A 17853-nucleotide genomic window follows, 5' to 3' on the forward strand; every position below is an offset into this window, starting at 1 on the left:
TAAAGAGTGAAATTGTTAGAAAAAAAATTGTGACTAATTTGGCAGCAAAAAGGCACAAACAAACTACTTGCAAATAACACTAATTGCCATTATATTGTAGCATCCTCTATACAATAAAATATAATTTTCGAAAGCTATTACATTATTTGCATTGAATCAGGTTGTTTGCGGCAGTTGATACTCGTTAATAAGTGGGAGGTGGGCGGGGGGAGATTAGGGTTGGAGATTGGAGGAGATGTTGAAAGAGAAATATATTTAATTGTTATTAAAATGTTAATTGTGAAGTTTAAATGTAAGGATAAGTAATCAATCCTAATTTTAAGGGATGTGAGTATCAAATTGTATCTTCAATAATATATGGTATAAATTATTGAAAGTGGTACTATATGTAATTGTTTGAAAGTAGAGATAATATATGATAGTAATGTATGTCTAATAAAGTAGTTTATCCTTTATTAATTGGGTCGGGTTTGGAGCAGATTTAATTAGTAATGGGTGGGTTTATAAATTATATTAATATATTAAATTATAATCAATAGTTGAGCGCCACGTATTTAAAAAAATATATGTAAATAGTTAAAATTTAAAACCGTTAAATAAGTGGTCAATTTTGGACCCAAAGGAGGATGACAAGGGTATTTTGGAGCCAATAGGTGGATGGAGGACATTTTTGTACCATTTCCAATACTTCGAGGATATTTTAGGTCATTTTCCGGTGTTTTTTTCATTTTTCTTGTTTTGTGTTAGATGTGTATATAGGAAAATATTTGTACCGAATATAACAAAAATAAAAAATTTATTTTTAAAAAAAGTCTTACGGCAAGTAAAAAAATACTTTTCATATATATATATATATGAGTAGAGAGATTGTATTACACACACCATGATGATAGTGTAATAAAAGAGAGAAGTGTGTTTCTCAAACATATATAGTTTATGTATGAAACTAAAAAAAAGAGATAATTTAGATATGTTTTTGACCCTTATCTCATAGTTTAATACAATAAAAAGAAATTTGGATCTATTCAAATCGGGAGATATCAACACAAGTTGAATAATCAAACTTATTCAAAGCTATGAAGGAAATACTTATAATCCAAGGGAATTGAACGAGACACCACATCGATGATTGGAACTACTATAAAAAATTTGTCTATTCTTTTATCTTTTATTTATTATATTTTTCATATTTAACTAATTAACTAGCATGTAAGTCAACTAGGGCATAGTAACAACTGATTGTTAGTTCATGAAAAGTTTCAATTGCTCCCTCTTGAGTTTCAATATATGGATATCCGAATGTAATTTCTAATTTATTGATGGGCTAAATTAAAATTACATAAACATATACAACTATATGTGGGTTTTGGTTAGAGGGTTTCTTTTCTGATGTCCCATGGTTAACTAGAAAAGTTGAGAGCCGTTTAGTCTTGATTTTAATTAGAATATAAGTACCCACAAGCAGGGGCAAAGCCAGCCTTCTATCAGGGACTTTCGGTGAAAAATATTACTATTTATACATGATTAAAATTATTTTTTTATTTATATATAATTGATGTTGAACCTTTTTCGATTAGTTCATGTGTTTAGTTCTTCATATATTGAACCCCTTATTAAAAATTCTAGTTCCACCACCGCTCACAAGACAGAATTTTATCGGCTCTCATGAATTCAATATACTTTTATGTTCCCGATGATTTGATATGATAGATCTTAAAAGAATGATGATCTTCATTTTAAAGTTTTAATTCCGAACATTCAATTTGGTAAGTAACCTTCCTTTGAAAAACATGTGTTTTTTTTGTTACAATGTTTATGGTGTGTCCATAATTATTCTCGATGAATGAAACTTAAGCTATACAAAGAGAAGGAATTTAATTTTACAAGTTAGGTAACGATCGATATAGACAAAAACACTAAATAATTTAACGTCTTCACTTTACTGGTTGGCACACAAATAATTGAAAGGAAGCTACCTTAATTAACTAGCATAAAATCATGAGGAATTTGCATTTATCTCATTTATAATGCTTGTTATATAGTCTAGACAATTTTTTCATCTACATATAACTGTTAACTCTTGTATTCAAATTAGCAAACCAGAAATAATAAAAGATGAAAAGAAAAACACAAAGAACTATCCGAGTCCACAGAACCCACTGTGTGTCCTTAAGAAATTTAATCCCCTCAAGTACCTGAGATTACAGATTAATTCCTCCCAAGATAAAACGGATTAACCACTAAAGAAGTAGCGGTACCTCAAACTTCGATAATTTCAACGAACTCAAAATAACAACAACAAATCACACACACAGACATGATCGATCGATTTTGGTTGTAAGAAATGTATGCAAAAGAAGGGAAGAATTAGATGCAGAAAAATGAGAGAAAACCTCTCTATTTGTAGCCAACAAAGGGTAAAGGTCACAACCCTTTGGGAAAAAGACAATCTTTCAGAAAGGTCCCTTAGAAAGGACACAACCCTTCGGCATAGTCACAACTCTTCAGGAGAGTCACAACCCTTCATTTCATGTTCACACCTTTAAAACCCAACAATCCCCCACATGAATAGGGAATGGCTATTGTTAAAACATATGCATGAAAAACTGTGTGATTCGGAATTAAGGATTGATTGCCTCTGGATAAGTGGGTTTCTCTTTGAACTTTCCATAGTGAACATATATCGAATATACTCAGTCAATCGGTAGATTTGATATCTTTGAATCGTCGAGCTTTGGTGTATACCAAGACAACATAAGTCACACAATCAACCCTTGAACTGTTTTTGGTTCTCATTCTTTTGTTCTTTTCAGCCATGAACACGTCTCGGTTTATAAGTGCGTAGAAAACTGGCCTTACCGGATTCTCCTTGAAGCGGCTTACACTTCACACTTACATAGGTGATTTCTAAATGTGTTATCCCTTAGATACACCATTTGATATACCCTGTATCAAACTTAGAAATCATTAAAAATTCCTAATGCCTTTATCCTTGTTACTAAACTTTGTCTTATCATGAGAATGGACCATAAAAAATATTTTGACAATGTTGAACCGTCATCAATGACTTTGTTTGATCTCCTTGAACCTAGATCTTGGGATCTCCAGTCTTCTAAGTAGAGTTACCTCCACAATGACTTGTTCTCGTCCATAGTCTCATTCCCTTTGATAATCTATCAACTCTCTCTCTAGTTAGGCCTTTTATAAGTGGATCCGACACATTAGCATTTGACTTTACATAGTCAATTATGATAATTCCACTAGAGAGTAGTTCTCTAACGATATTATGTCTACGTCATATATGACGAGACTTTCCGTTATACATCATGCTCTATGCCCTACCTATTGCAAATTAACTCTCACAGTGTATGCATACTGGAGCTAAAAGGTTTGGGCCAAAAATCTTTTGAGAAATTTTGGAGTCACTCAACTTCTTTATTGGCCTTATAATCTAGAGTGATAAACTCAGATTTCATAGTAGAGCAAGTGATACATCTCTATTTGGAAGATTTCCAAGAGACTGCTCCTCCACTAAGAGTAAATACATATCCACTCATGAATTTTACTTCATTTGACCTGGTGATTCAATTTGCATCACTATCTTCCAATACTGTTGAATATTAGTTATGATGCAAAGCAATAATTTTTTAAGTATGTTTTACATACTCCAAAACTCTTTTCATTGTCATCCAATGAGTTTGATTGAGATTACTCGTGAACCGACTTAGTTTATTAATAGCATATGTTATATTTGATCGCGTACACTTCATGATATATATATATCATACTTCTCAATACTCTAGCACAATCCAATTGTGAGTCACTTTTGCCTTCATTCTTTTGAAGTACAAATCGCACATTTATTGGAGTCTTGACAATATTGAAATTCAAATGCTTGAACTTGTCAAGTACATTTTCAATCACATCAGTAACTTCAATGTCTTTCATATCGAAGTTACTTTCTAGCATATTCTTAGTAGCATTTATGTCAGAAATGTCTCTTTTGATGATCAACATGTCATCAACATAAAAACAAATAATGACCTTGTGATTTGGAGTGTCTTTAATGTAAAAACATTTATCACATTCATTAATTTTAAATTTATTTGTCAATATAGTTTGGTCAAACTTCGCATGTCATTATTTGGGCGCTTGTTTTTAGTCCACAGAGTGACTTAACAAGTTTACAGACTTTCTTTTCTTTACCAGAACCACAAAGCCCTTGGACTGTTCCATGTAAATTTCTTCCTCTAATTTTTCATTTAAAAAAAAATATTTTCACATCCATTTTGACGAATTTGAAGGCAATATTTCGCAACTAGCGCAATTAACATATGAATTGATGTAATCCTAGTTAGTGCTATTATCTGTCAAACAAGGCTTTCTTATTGTCTAAAGCCTATGACAACAAGTCTGTCTTTGTATTTGTCAATAGTTTCATCAACTTTCTTTTCCTTTTGTAGATCCACTTTGAATCCAAAAGTTTATTTCCTGGAGGAAGATCAATCAACTCTCAAGTATGGTTGCTCAAGATTGAATCTATCTTACTATTGACAACCTTTTCTCAAAGAGAATGAATCCACAAAAGGCATAACTTTTAGAATATATGAGACTCATTTTCAAGAAGAAATGTTAAAAAATTAAACTCGTAGAAAGTAATTTGTCCATTGACATTTACTACGCCTCCGAATCTCTTTATTAAGTACACTCTCCTTTGGTTCTTTCCAAGGTCGTTTAGAACCTTCACTTGACTATCCTACGGTTCGGACTTATGAACCATAAATCGACATGCTTTACTATTTGTAGCATATCCAATGAACATACAATCCAAAGTCTTAGGTCCTACTTTGACCCGTTTGGGAATAGTTCCCTCATTTCCATTTCTCATATGAAATAGACTATATTGGAAATTGTTTGATCATTATCTTTCAAGAGTTATTGCTTGTATAAACTTTAAGGGACGACAAACAATTCTCTATCAGGATATAACAAAGTCTGAACAAACACAACTTTTTGTTGCTCCCTTTCTTAACAAACAAAAGTTTTTTTTTTATTTATTTGTTACTCCCTTTACTAACAAACAAAACTTTTTGTTTCTCTCTTTCTCAACAAACAAATTTTTTTGTTGTTCTCTTTTGCTATAATGATAGCACCCCCCACAAATTTTGTGGTAAACCTGAACTTATAAATAGGACATTCAACATTTCCTTCAAAGTTTGGTTTTTTCCTGTCAACAATTTCATTAGATTGAGGTGAGAATGTGCAGCAATTTGATGGATGATTCCATTTTCCAAATATATTTCTACAAAAGAAGATTCATATTCTCCACATCTACCACTTCTAATCATGACAATTTTTTTTATCCAACTGATTTTCAACTTCAGTTTTATATTGCCAATATATTTCTATTGTTTCATCCTTACCATTCAGCATATATACATAACAATATCTAGTGCAATTATCAATAGAATTTATGAAACACTTTTTCTCACCACAAGATGGTGTTGACTTCATATCACAATTGTCAGTGTAAATCAATTATAAGGTATTAAACTTCCTTTCAACAACACATACTTGACATTTTGATTCATTGCACTAGCAGGTAGGCAAAACTTCTAAGTTAATCAGTTTTTGCAAGGTTTTGTAATTGACATGTCCCAAACATAGTAAGAACAAACAGAAATATTAAGTTTGAAAAGACCTTCTGTGAAGTAACCTTTTCCCACAAATATTTTGTTCTTTACTTTTTTTATAACTTCTCAAATACAGACATTGTTTTAGAGTCAACACCTCACCAGATGTCTTTTTCAGAAGGACCTTTCCATAACATTCAACTTGTTATAGAATTACCCATGATCATAGTCTCATCGGTCCAATAAGGGCANAGGAGATGTTGAAAGAGAAATATATTTAATTGTTATTAAAATGTTAATTGTGAAGTTTAAATGTAAGGATAAGTAATCAATCCTAATTTTAAGGGATGTGAGTATCAAATTGTATCTTCAATAATATATGGTATAAATTATTGAAAGTGGTACTATATGTAATTGTTTGAAAGTAGAGATAATATATGATAGTAATGTATGTCTAATAAAGTAGTTTATCCTTTATTAATTGGGTCGGGTTTGGAGCAGATTTAATTAGTAATGGGTGGGTTTATAAATTATATTAATATATTAAATTATAATCAATAGTTGAGCGCCACGTATTTAAAAAAATATATGTAAATAGTTAAAATTTAAAACCGTTAAATAAGTGGTCAATTTTGGACCCAAAGGAGGATGACAAGGGTATTTTGGAGCCAATAGGTGGATGGAGGACATTTTTGTACCATTTCCAATACTTCGAGGATATTTTAGGTCATTTTCCGGTGTTTTTTTCATTTTTCTTGTTTTGTGTTAGATGTGTATATAGGAAAATATTTTTTTCTATTTACGTACCGAATATAACAAAAATAAAAAATTTATTTTTAAAAAAAGTCTTACGGCAAGTAAAAAATACTTTTCATATATATATGAGTAGAGAGATTGTATTACACACACCATGATGATAGTGTAATAAAAGAGAGAAGTGTGTTTCTCAAACATATATAGTTTATGTATGAAACTAAAAAAAAGAGATAATTTAGATATGTTTTTGACCCTTATCTCATAGTTTAATACAATAAAAAGAAATTTGGATCTATTCAAATCGGGAGATATCAACACAAGTTGTATAATCAAATTTATTCAAAGCTATGAAGGAAATACTTATAATCCAAGGGAATTGAACGAGACACCACATCGATGATTGGAACTACTATAAAAAAAAATTGTCTATTCTTTTATCTTTTATTTATTATATTTTTCATATTTAACTAACTAGCATGTAAGTCAACTAGGGCATAGTAACAACTGATTGTTAGTTCATGAAAAGATTTCAATTGCTCCCTCTTGAGTTTCAATATATGGATATCCGAATGTAATTTCTAATTTATTGATGGGCTAAATTAAAATTACATAAACATATACAACTATATGTGGGTTTTGGTTAGAGGGTTTCTTTTCTGATGTCCCATGGTTAACTAGAAAAGTTGAGAGCCGTTTAGTCTTGATTTTAATTAGAATATAAGTACCCACAAGCAGGGGCAGAGCCAGCCTTCTATCAGGGGCTTTCGATGAAAAATATTACTATTTATACATAATTAAAATTATTTTTTTATTTATATATAATTGATGTTGAACCTTTTTCGATTAGTTCATGTGTTTAGTTCTTCATATATTGAACCCCCTTATTAAAAATTTTAGTTCCGCCACCGCCCACAAGACAGAGAATTTTATCGGCTCTCATGAATTCAATATACTTTTTTTATGTTCCCGATGATTTGATATGATAGATCTTAAAAGAATGATGATCTTCATTTTAAAGTTTTAATTCCGAACATTCAATTTGGTAAGTAACCTTCCTTTGAAAAACATGTGTTTTTTTTGTTATAATGTTTATGGTGTGTCCATAATTATTCTCGACGAATGAAACTTAAGCTATACAAAGAGAAGGAATTTAATTTTACAAGTTAGGTAACGATCGATATAGACAAAAACACTAAATAATTTAACGTCTTCACTTTACTGGTTGGCACACAAATAATTGAAAGGAAGCTACCTTAATTAACTAGCATAAAATCATGAGGAATATGCATTTATCTCATTTATAATGCTTGTTATATAGTCTAGACAATTTTTTCATCAACATATAACTGTTAACTCTTGTATTCAGATTAGCAAACCAGAAATAATAAAAGATGAAAAGAAAAACACAAAGAACTATCCGAGTCCACAAAACCCACTGTGTGTCCTTAAGAAATTTAATCCCCCTCAAGTACCCGAGGTTACAAATTAATTCCTCCCAAGATAAAACGGATTAACCATTAAAGAAGTAGCAGTACCTCAAACTTCGATAATTTCAACGAACTCAAAATGACAACAACGAATCACACACAGACACGATCGATCGATTTTGTTTTGTAAGAAATGTATGCAAAAGAAGGGAAGAATTAGATGCAGAAAAATGAGAGAAAACCTCTCTATTTATAGCCAACAAAGGGTAAAGGTCACAACCCTTGGAAAGAAAACAACCTTTCAGAAAGGTCCCTTTAGAAAGGACACAACCCTTCGGCATAGTCACAACTCTTCAGGAGAGTCACAACCTTTCATTTCCTGTTCACACCTTTAAAACCCAACAATCCCCCACATGAATAGGGAATGGCTATTGTTAAAACATATGCATGAAAAACTGTGTGATTCGTAATTGAGGATTGATTGCCTCTGGATAAGTGGGTTTCCCTTTGAACTTTTCATAGTGAACATATATCGGATATACTCGGTCAATCAGTAAATTTGATATCTTTGAACCGTCGAGCTTTGGTGTATACTTAGAAAACATAAGTCACACAATCAACCCTTAAACTTTTTTGGTTCTCATTCTTTAGTTCGTTTCAGCCATGAACACGTCTCGGTTTATAAGTGCGTAGAGAACTGGCCTTACCGGATTCTCCTTGAAGCGACTTACACTTAACACTTACATAGGTGATTTCTAAATGTGTTATCCCTTAGATACACCATTTGATATACCCTGTATCAAACTTAGAAATCATTAAAAAGTCCTAATGCCTTTATCCTTGTTACTGAACATTGTCTTATCATGAGAATAGACCATAAAAAATATTTTGACAATGTTGAACCATCATCAATGACTTTGTTTGATCTCCTTGAACCTAGATCTTGGGATCTCCAATCTTCTAGGTAGAGTTACCGCCACAATGACTTGTTCTCGTCCATAGTCCCATTCCCTGTGATAATCTATCAACTCCCTCTCTAGTTAGGCCTTTTATAAGTGGATCCGACACATTATCATTTGACTTTACATAGTCAATTATGATAATTCCACTAGAGAGTAGTTCTCTAACGATATTATGTCTATGTCATATATGACGAGACTTTCCGTTATACATCATGCTACATGCCCTACCTATGCAACTCTCACAATGTATGTATACTGGAGCTAAAAGGTTTGGGCCAAAAATCTTTTGAGAAATTTTGGATTCATTCAACTTCTTTACCGGCCTTATAATCTAGAGTGATAAACTTAGATTTCATAGTAAAGCGAGCGATACATCTCTATTTGGAAGATTTCCAAGAGACTGCTTCTCCACCAAGAGTAAATACATATCCACTAGTGGATTTTACTTCATTTGACCTGGTGATTCGATTTGCATCACTATATTCTTCCAATACTGTTGAATATTAGTTATAATGCAAATCAATAATTTTTTAAGTATGTTTTAAATACTCCAAAACTCTTTTCATTGTCATCCAATGAGTTTGATTGAGATTACTCGTGAACCGACTTAGTTTATTAATAGCATATGCTATATTTGATCGCGTACACTTCATGATATATATCATACTTCTCAATACTCTAGCACAATCCAATTGTGAGTCACTTTTGCCTTCATTCTTTTGAATGAAATCTCACATTTATTGGAGTCTCGACAATATTGAAATTCAAATGCTTGAACTTGTCAAGTACATTTTCAATCACATCAGTAACTTCAATGTCTTTCATATCGAAGTTACTTTCTAGCATATGCTTAGTAGCATTTATGTCAGAAATGTCTCTTTTGATGATCAACATGTCATCAACATAAGAACAAATAATGACCTTGTGATTTGGAGTGTCTTTAATGTAAAAACATTTATCACATTCATTAATTTTAAATTCATTTGCCAACATAGTTTTGTCAAACTTCGCATGTCATTATTTGGGCGCTTGTTTTTAGTCCACAGAGTGACTTAACAAGTTTATAGACGTTCTTTTCTTTACTAGAACCACCAAGCCCTTGGATTGTTCCATGTAAATTTCTTCCTCCAATTTTTCATTTAAAAAAAATATTTTCACATCTATTTTGACGAATTTGAAGACAATATTTCGCAACTAGCGCAATTAACATCTGAATTGATGTAATCTTAGTTAGTGCTATTATCTGTCAAACAAGGCTTTCTTATTGTCTAAAGCCTATAACAACAAGTCTGTCTTTGTATTTGTCAATAGTTTCATCAACTTTCTTTTCCTTTTGTAGATCCACTTTGAATCCAAAAGTTTATTTCCTGGAGAAAGATCAATCAACTCTCAAGTATGGTTGCTCAAGATTGAATCTATCTTACTATTGACAACCTTTTCTCAAAGAGAATGAGTCCACAAAGGGCATAACTTTTAGAATATATGAGACTCATTTTCAAGAAGAAATGTTACAAAATCAAACTCGTAGGAAGTAATTTGTCCATTGACATTTACTACGCCTCCGAATCTCTTTATTAAGTACATTCTCCTTTGGCTTTCCAAGGTCGTTTAGAACCTTCACTTGACTATCCTACAGTTCAGACTTATGAACCATAAATCGACATGCTTTACTATTTGTAGCATATCCAGTGAACATACCATCCAAAGTCTTAGGTCCTACTTTGACCCGTTTGGGAATAGTTCCCTCATTTCCATTTCTCATATGAAATAGATTGTATTGGAAATTGTTTGATCACTATCTTTCAAGAGTTATTGTTTGTATAAACTTTAAGGGACGACAAACAATTCTCTATCAGGATACAACAAAGCCTGAACAAACACAACTTTTTGTTGCTCCCTTTCTTAACAAACAAAAGTTTTTTTTTTATTTGTTACTCCCTTTACTAACAAACAAAACTTTTTGTTTCTCTCTTTCTGAACAAACAATTTTTTTTTTGTTCTCTTTTGCTATAATGATAGCACCCCCCACAAATTTTGTGATAAACCTGAACTTATAAATAAGACATTCAACATTTCCTTCAAAGTTTGGTTTTTTCTTGTCAACAATTTCATTAGATTGAGGTGAGAATGTGCAGTAATTTGATGGATGATTCCATTTTTCAAATATATTTATGCAAAAGAAGATTCATATTCTCCACATCTACCACTTCTAATCATGACAATCTTTTTATCCAACTGATTTTCAACTTCAGTTTTATATTGCCAATATGTTTCTATTGCTTCATCCTTACCATTCAGCATATAAACATAACAATATCTAGTGCAAGTGTCAATAAAGTTTATGAAACATTTTTTCCCACCACGAGATGGTGTTGACTTCATATCACAAATGTCAGTGTAAATCAATTCTAAGGTATTAAACTTCCTTTCAACAACACATACTTGACATTTTGATTCATTGCACTAGAAGTTAGGCAAAACTTCTAAGTTGATAAGTTTTTGCAATGTTTTGTAATTGACATGTCCCAAACATTTATGTCACAAACAATTTGATTCAAGCAAGTAAGAACAAACAAAAATATTAAGTTTGAAAAGACCTTCTGTGAGGTAACCTTTTCCCACAAATATTTTGTTTTTTACTTTGTTTTATAACTTTCTCAAACAAAAACATTGTTTTAGAGTCAACACCTTGTCATATGTCCTTTTCAGAAGGACCTTTCCATAACATTCAATTTGTTATAGAATTACCCATGATCATAGTCTCATCGGTCCAATAAGGGCAATATGACCCAAATGTTTGTTTCACAACACAAACAAAACATATCACTTTTCACCAATGTTCATGTCTATACTATTTTATTTTTTTAATTTTAATAGACATATCTTTTCATGAAAAATCACAATATTTTAAGTGAGACTTTTTCATCAAAGAATACAATTCTTTTGAACGAGTAATATAATATTGTGGTTTTATACTAGTCATATCATATACTAGTAAAGAGAGACTCAACGTCCACAATATCAAATATACTCCAAGAATTTTGTGGGTCTAACATAATACAAGAATGTCATTAAATTTCATATCTTGTACTTTCAAATTTAAATTAGATAGTAAGTCTAATTTTGTCTTTATCACAAGTAAAGAGCCCCCCACATTTTAAATATGTTCTCAAAAATATATTTCAAGTATTTGAAATTATTTTCCACATATTTTTTTCCCATGCTTACACATTGGCAACAGAAGCCTTCTTTTGGAGATTTAATCCATATTAACACCCATTGCAGGCACAAAAATTACTAATTTTATGTCACTAGTGTTTTTTTTTCCGTTTTGTCACAACTTGACAAACCGCTTAGTATTTAGAATACTAACAATAAAGATTCAATCTTTATATAACTTGTTTCTAGTTTAATGATGAAGTTTTTATATTCTTCTAATCGTTACCCGAATGAACCTTGAATTCTGATGAAGTTTTAAAATTCTTCGAATCAGTTTCACATTCAGACAGAGTAGTAAACCAAAAAGGTTTTAATCTCCAGAAACTTCAAATACAACACTATTTCGAGCAAACGATGAAGATTTTATCTTTTTCAATCATTTAGCCTTAATATCCCTGCCGAAGATTTTGTATTCTTCAAGTCAGAATATTCATTCAAACTGAGCATTTAACAAATTGGTGAAGTTTCTATATTCTTCAAACCAAAGCACAATCTGATTTGTTCGTGAAGTTCTTATATTCTTCAAACCAAAGGAGTAAAAAAAAATCGCCAAAAGTCAAACACAATCAAATTTTACATGGAGTAGAAAACTACAAAAGTTTTATTTTTCCTCCTCTAAACAGAATACATATTAATAATGATAAAGATATATTCTGAGATCATCACATAATGACCACTTATCCTAACATTTATGAAATAAATTTCATAACTTATAAAGGATAGAAAAAGAAAATAATAATCAAGGGAAATAAAGATAGAACTTGATTTTTACTCTCATTGAATCATATTCTATCTGTCAGCAATAATTCCATGCAAGTCACTTTTCTTGCTATTTTTTTTTCTTTTCTCAGTTTCCATCATATTCCTATTTTCCTCAAGAAGACATTTAATTTCAACAAGAAACTAAACTCATGTTCAAATATTGTTAGGAGACAACATTTGTTCATTTACTTCTTCTCATAGTTATATAAAATCAAGAATATAAGGAAAAAATTAAAGTGTTCATCTTAGCTTTTATGCACAAAATAACTTTTCTCTTTGAAAAGAAAACTGAAGGAGTGCAATGCTTGAATGCACTTGGGAAGAAAATAAAAATAATCTTATCCATCCAAGGAAAACGTACTACAAAAAATATACTCGAACATATTAAAGTAGTATTAATTCATCCCAAATCTCTTTTATAATATGATAAATAATTCTCTTTTTCTTCTTTTTCTTTCCCCAATTAATAGAACACAGAAAATAGAGGTAATTTCCTTACCACAGAAAATACCAACATTAAATTTCTTAAGCTTGTTAACTCTTGTATTCAGATTAGCAAATCAGAAATAATTAAAGATGAAAAGAAAAACATAAAGAACTATTCGAGTCCACAGAACCCACTGTATCTCCTTAAGAAATTTAATCCCCTCAAGTACCCGAGGTTACAAATTAATTCCTCTCAAGATAAAACGGATTAACTATTAAAGAAGTAGCGGTACCTCAAACTTTGATAGTTTCAACGAACTCAAAATGACGGCAACGAATCACACACAGAGACACGATCGATCGATTTTGTTTTGTAAGAAATGTATGCAAAAGAAGGGAAGAATTAAATGCAGAAAAATGCGAGAAAACCTCTTTATTTATAGCCAACAAAGGGTAAAGGTCACAACCCTTTGGAAAGAAGACAACCTTTCAAAAAGGTCCATTTAGAAAGGACACAACCTTTCGACATAGTCACAACTCTTCAGGAGAGTCACAGCCCTTCATTTCCTGTTCACACCTTTAAAACCCAACAATAACTACATTGGCTTCACATCCTTTTTTCTTTTATTTATGTCTCTTGATCTGTGATTTTGTCTTCTTTTTTATATTTATAACAAAAGATATCGTATCAACAAAACCTCATAAGACATAGTATGACAATTACGTTCATTTACGAAGTTCGATCTTCAATGCTATATACCTGCATTAAGATATTCAGCTCTTGAATTCTACTTATCTATGATGTTTGTTTCTAGTCCTTCAATTCACTTTTACCTGTTCGTTGTATTTCTTTTAAAAAATAATAAACAAAGTGTATATTTTACCATATCTTTATATTAATATATAGGCGTATAATTTAAATAAAATTAATAAATGATTTGGGGAATATAATGGACCTCATTAATTCCTTTATGGAAAAATTACATAAGTGAAGGTCTTTTATTTAATAATTACCACTTTTAAGTATACTTTTAATTTATTAGCATTTTTGTCAACTTTTAGCAATACTTACTTAAAACAAATTTGTTCCTTTTCATGTAATTTTTAAACTAAGCAAAAAAGTGTTGCCCATTCGCTCATATCCTCTCTCTCTTTTCTTTCTACTCTTCTATCCGAAAATTTTAGGGCTTTGTTGTTCTTTCTTCCCCATTTTTCAGCACAGAATTCTAATGGAAGAAGGTAACGAAAATCGCCTAGAAGAAGTCCACAGATATTTAGTGATGTTGGTACTTCGAATCAGAAAATTTATAGAAGAAGTCGAATGAGAGGTCAAGTTTCATCTCCTACTGCTACGGATGAAGTAAATGACGGTCCCAATTTTAGTTTGGGAATCTCACAAGTATCGGGTGAGCAGAATCATTTGCATTCTTTAGGTTATATTTGAACATATATTTCTTTGGGGGTGGGGTGGGGTGGGGGGTTTATTTTTAGTAGTTTTTTATTAACTATGCATGATTTTTCTTTGTCTTTGTCCTTCTTTCCATGAATCAGGATCTACTCAAAACTGGTTTGTGAGTAATGATGGTTTGTCCCTATTTTGTTTTGATGGTCACATCCTGGGCATGAAGTTCATTAGTGTGAAGGTGGATGCGTAATTTATTTTTTTGGGTAGTTGACCAAACATTTTTGTTTTACTTAATTGCAAATATCTTCTCTTTGTCCATTGTTTTGTCTAGAATTAGTGGGAGCTTGTCAAATAGCTGGTAACACTTGTTCGTGTTAATTTGGAAAACAGATGGAAAAGATGTGTAAATGAGAGGACACATCATATATTTAGAATAACATTGTTCCATGTTCTATCTGATCTTTTCTCCTGTACTCGAATATTTTGTTCCAATGGATAAAGTGGAAATGTAGGTTTAAGTTGCTTTGGAAGTTGGTTTTTTGATAGAAAATAGAGCTTTAAGTATATGACAACTAGCTCATTGTTTAGGCTGCTTGTGTTGAAGTTGATAAGTTCTGGGTCTGGATTTGGAACCAGAAGTGGTCATTGGTTTTATTCATCTTTAATTCAACTGATTACTACCTTACTTTGATAACTAAAGGTGTTCCCAGACAACAAGATCACTCATTGTAAGTATTATCAAACAGGTATTCTTTTTTGCATTAAGTAGATATTTTGATAATAATGTTATATTGAATTTTTTAGGGATTGTGGAGTTTTCGTTGCTGCATTTGCAGAGTTTGTAAGTAATAGCCAACATATTCTAAATCAACAAGTAAAGGCAGACATTCTCTGAAAGAGATTTGGAGCTATATTATGGGAATATGCAAGAAGGAAGCAAGCGAGTGACCTTCAAAGTGAAGACGAAAGACCGGATAGATAAAGAATATTAGTTAGTATGACTATGAAAACTATATGGTGTAGATTGCATCAATTCGTATTTAGGTATTTGCCGATCGTATGTGACTTGAGCTATATGATATAGATGTCATGTTAACACCCTTTTGATCTTTTGACTTTTGTTTGTGGTCTCTGTCGATGAATCCCCCCCTCTTTTTCTCTCCCCTACTGGTATATTCCCCAAACCCTTATAAGGCTGAATTGAAAAGCACAAGCCAAAGACTGGTTGAGGATGTTCCCAATGGCAAAGCAATCCTCTGAAAGTGGGTGATTTGGTTTGTATATAAGATTATGTGAGCATAGAAATTGGTTTATTATAAGGTGAATGGATGTTAGTGTAATATAGTTCAATGTAGCTTTTATTGTCATATTTGTTGGACATAGTAATGAGATGTACAATACTTTTTCTTAACTTTCTGATTGCTTAGCTTTTATTGAGCAAATGTGTGCTAGCATGCGATGGTACTTGCTTGCACGAAAGATGTTTCTTTTTTTCGTATTTGGGTATTTACGGATCTCGTAATCAAGTGTAGATTATACCAATTCGTATTTGGGTGTTTCAACAGAGATTTTTCCCAAAATCATGCCCATTTTTAGAGAATTTTCTAGATGAGATTATGGAACTTGAGTTTCTAAATTGAAATGAAAGTGATTTAAGTATTTTAAAGCCAAAATGCAACTCAAAGTCACTGCTTGCCCAAATTAAGATATTACTTATGAGAAAATAAAACAAAATGAGCTACTGTATATCAATAAACAAGCAATTAACACTTAGCAGTAACAAGAATCATCATATAAACATCTAAGATTCAACAACAATAAGTAAACTAAGCATTGAGGTAATCAATAGTTAAAATAAGAGATGCAATTCCAACTAAACATTCAATGGGAATTTTAAACAATTACTAAGTTGCATTTTATCGAATATCATTTCAACTATATCATAGCATATCTAACTATAAACATGAAACATTCGACTAAATTGAATAACACGAGATTGCACAACTAAGAAAGCATTCCACTAAACTGAATAACACGAGATTACGGAACTAAGGGAATCAACCATATAAACAGACATGATCTAAATTCGTATAGTAAACCAATGAGCTTCTAAAACAAAATGCTAAAACAAATTTTATTGCTTATTCTTATTCTTGATCATAAGGCCTAACATTTTTGCAAGTCTTTCTGTTGTGATCTTGTTGTCCACAGTTGTTGCATGTAATTTTCGCCTTCTTGAATCCATCTTCTCTCAGTTGTGTATGTTTTTTATTTTTTGGCCTTCACGGAGGTCTCTTTCCATGAGGTGGAAGTACAACCTCTTCAAAAACATGTGTTGGTATGTTCCATGTGTTTCATCTGGCAGGGGATCCATTTGAAACTAATATGTCAGCAATAAATTTTTTCTTGTATAGTAATCAGAGTAATATTTCTCATAACCAGTGTGTTTTATTGTTAAAACTGCCAAAAATGCGGACATGACAACTCAACCAATTGAAATCTCCCACATGTGCATCTACGTTGGTGAAGACATACTGTGAATTGTGTAATACCATCAAGTACCGTATACACATATTTATTTGTCTCTACAACCTATGAAAATAAAAAAAAAATATAATCAAGAGAGATGTTAGATATGAATCAGAAGAAAATATATTAGCAAAAATATTTACAGATCAAGCATTCCCTTAATTTCTCTGATGCAGTTTTATTGTGCCGCAATATATTTTCATACTTTTTTCCAAGGTGAAAGCCTGAAAATGTCGCCTTTGATCTGTTATTGTTATTCCATTTATGGACAACCTGTCTCATGAATTCCAAGAGGTGCAAGACTTTAAGAACTTTGGCATGTCTTGTTCTTGAATTGACTGATTCTGCTATATTTGATGTCATCATCCAAATTCTTTTTACTTCAGCATGCACACGCGACCATTTGTTGTATCCAATGTTCAGCAAGTAATCTTTGCCATAGAGTAGAATAACTCAGTTACCCTTTGCTGATTTTTTCTGAAGTTTTTCATTATGTTTTGCAGTAAGTGCCACATACACACAAAATGAGGTACTTCATCATAGACTCTCGAAGCTGGCTTAATAATGCTTGCATGCCTATCGAAAACGATACACATCTCTGATCTTTGATCGAATGTGTCTCTGAATTGCTCAAAAAAGCACCTCCAAGATGCATCATTCGCTAAATCGACAATGGCATAAGCAAGTGGCAGTATACTCCCTGCACCATGTACAATTTGTTTAATACAATTTTA

At 31.6% G+C, this 17853-nt stretch overlaps 1 pseudogene; it reads right to left on the reverse strand.

The window, feature by feature from the left end:
• Window positions 1-17219: 17219 nt before the first annotated feature.
• On the reverse strand, window positions 17220-17715 carry LOC125870331 (uncharacterized; annotated as a pseudogene).
• Window positions 17716-17853: the final 138 nt, after the last annotated feature.

Source organism: Solanum stenotomum, chromosome 7 (genome assembly GCF_019186545.1).
Source record: "Solanum stenotomum isolate F172 chromosome 7, ASM1918654v1, whole genome shotgun sequence".
In the NCBI taxonomy this organism is placed as follows: domain Eukaryota; kingdom Viridiplantae; phylum Streptophyta; class Magnoliopsida; order Solanales; family Solanaceae; genus Solanum; species Solanum stenotomum.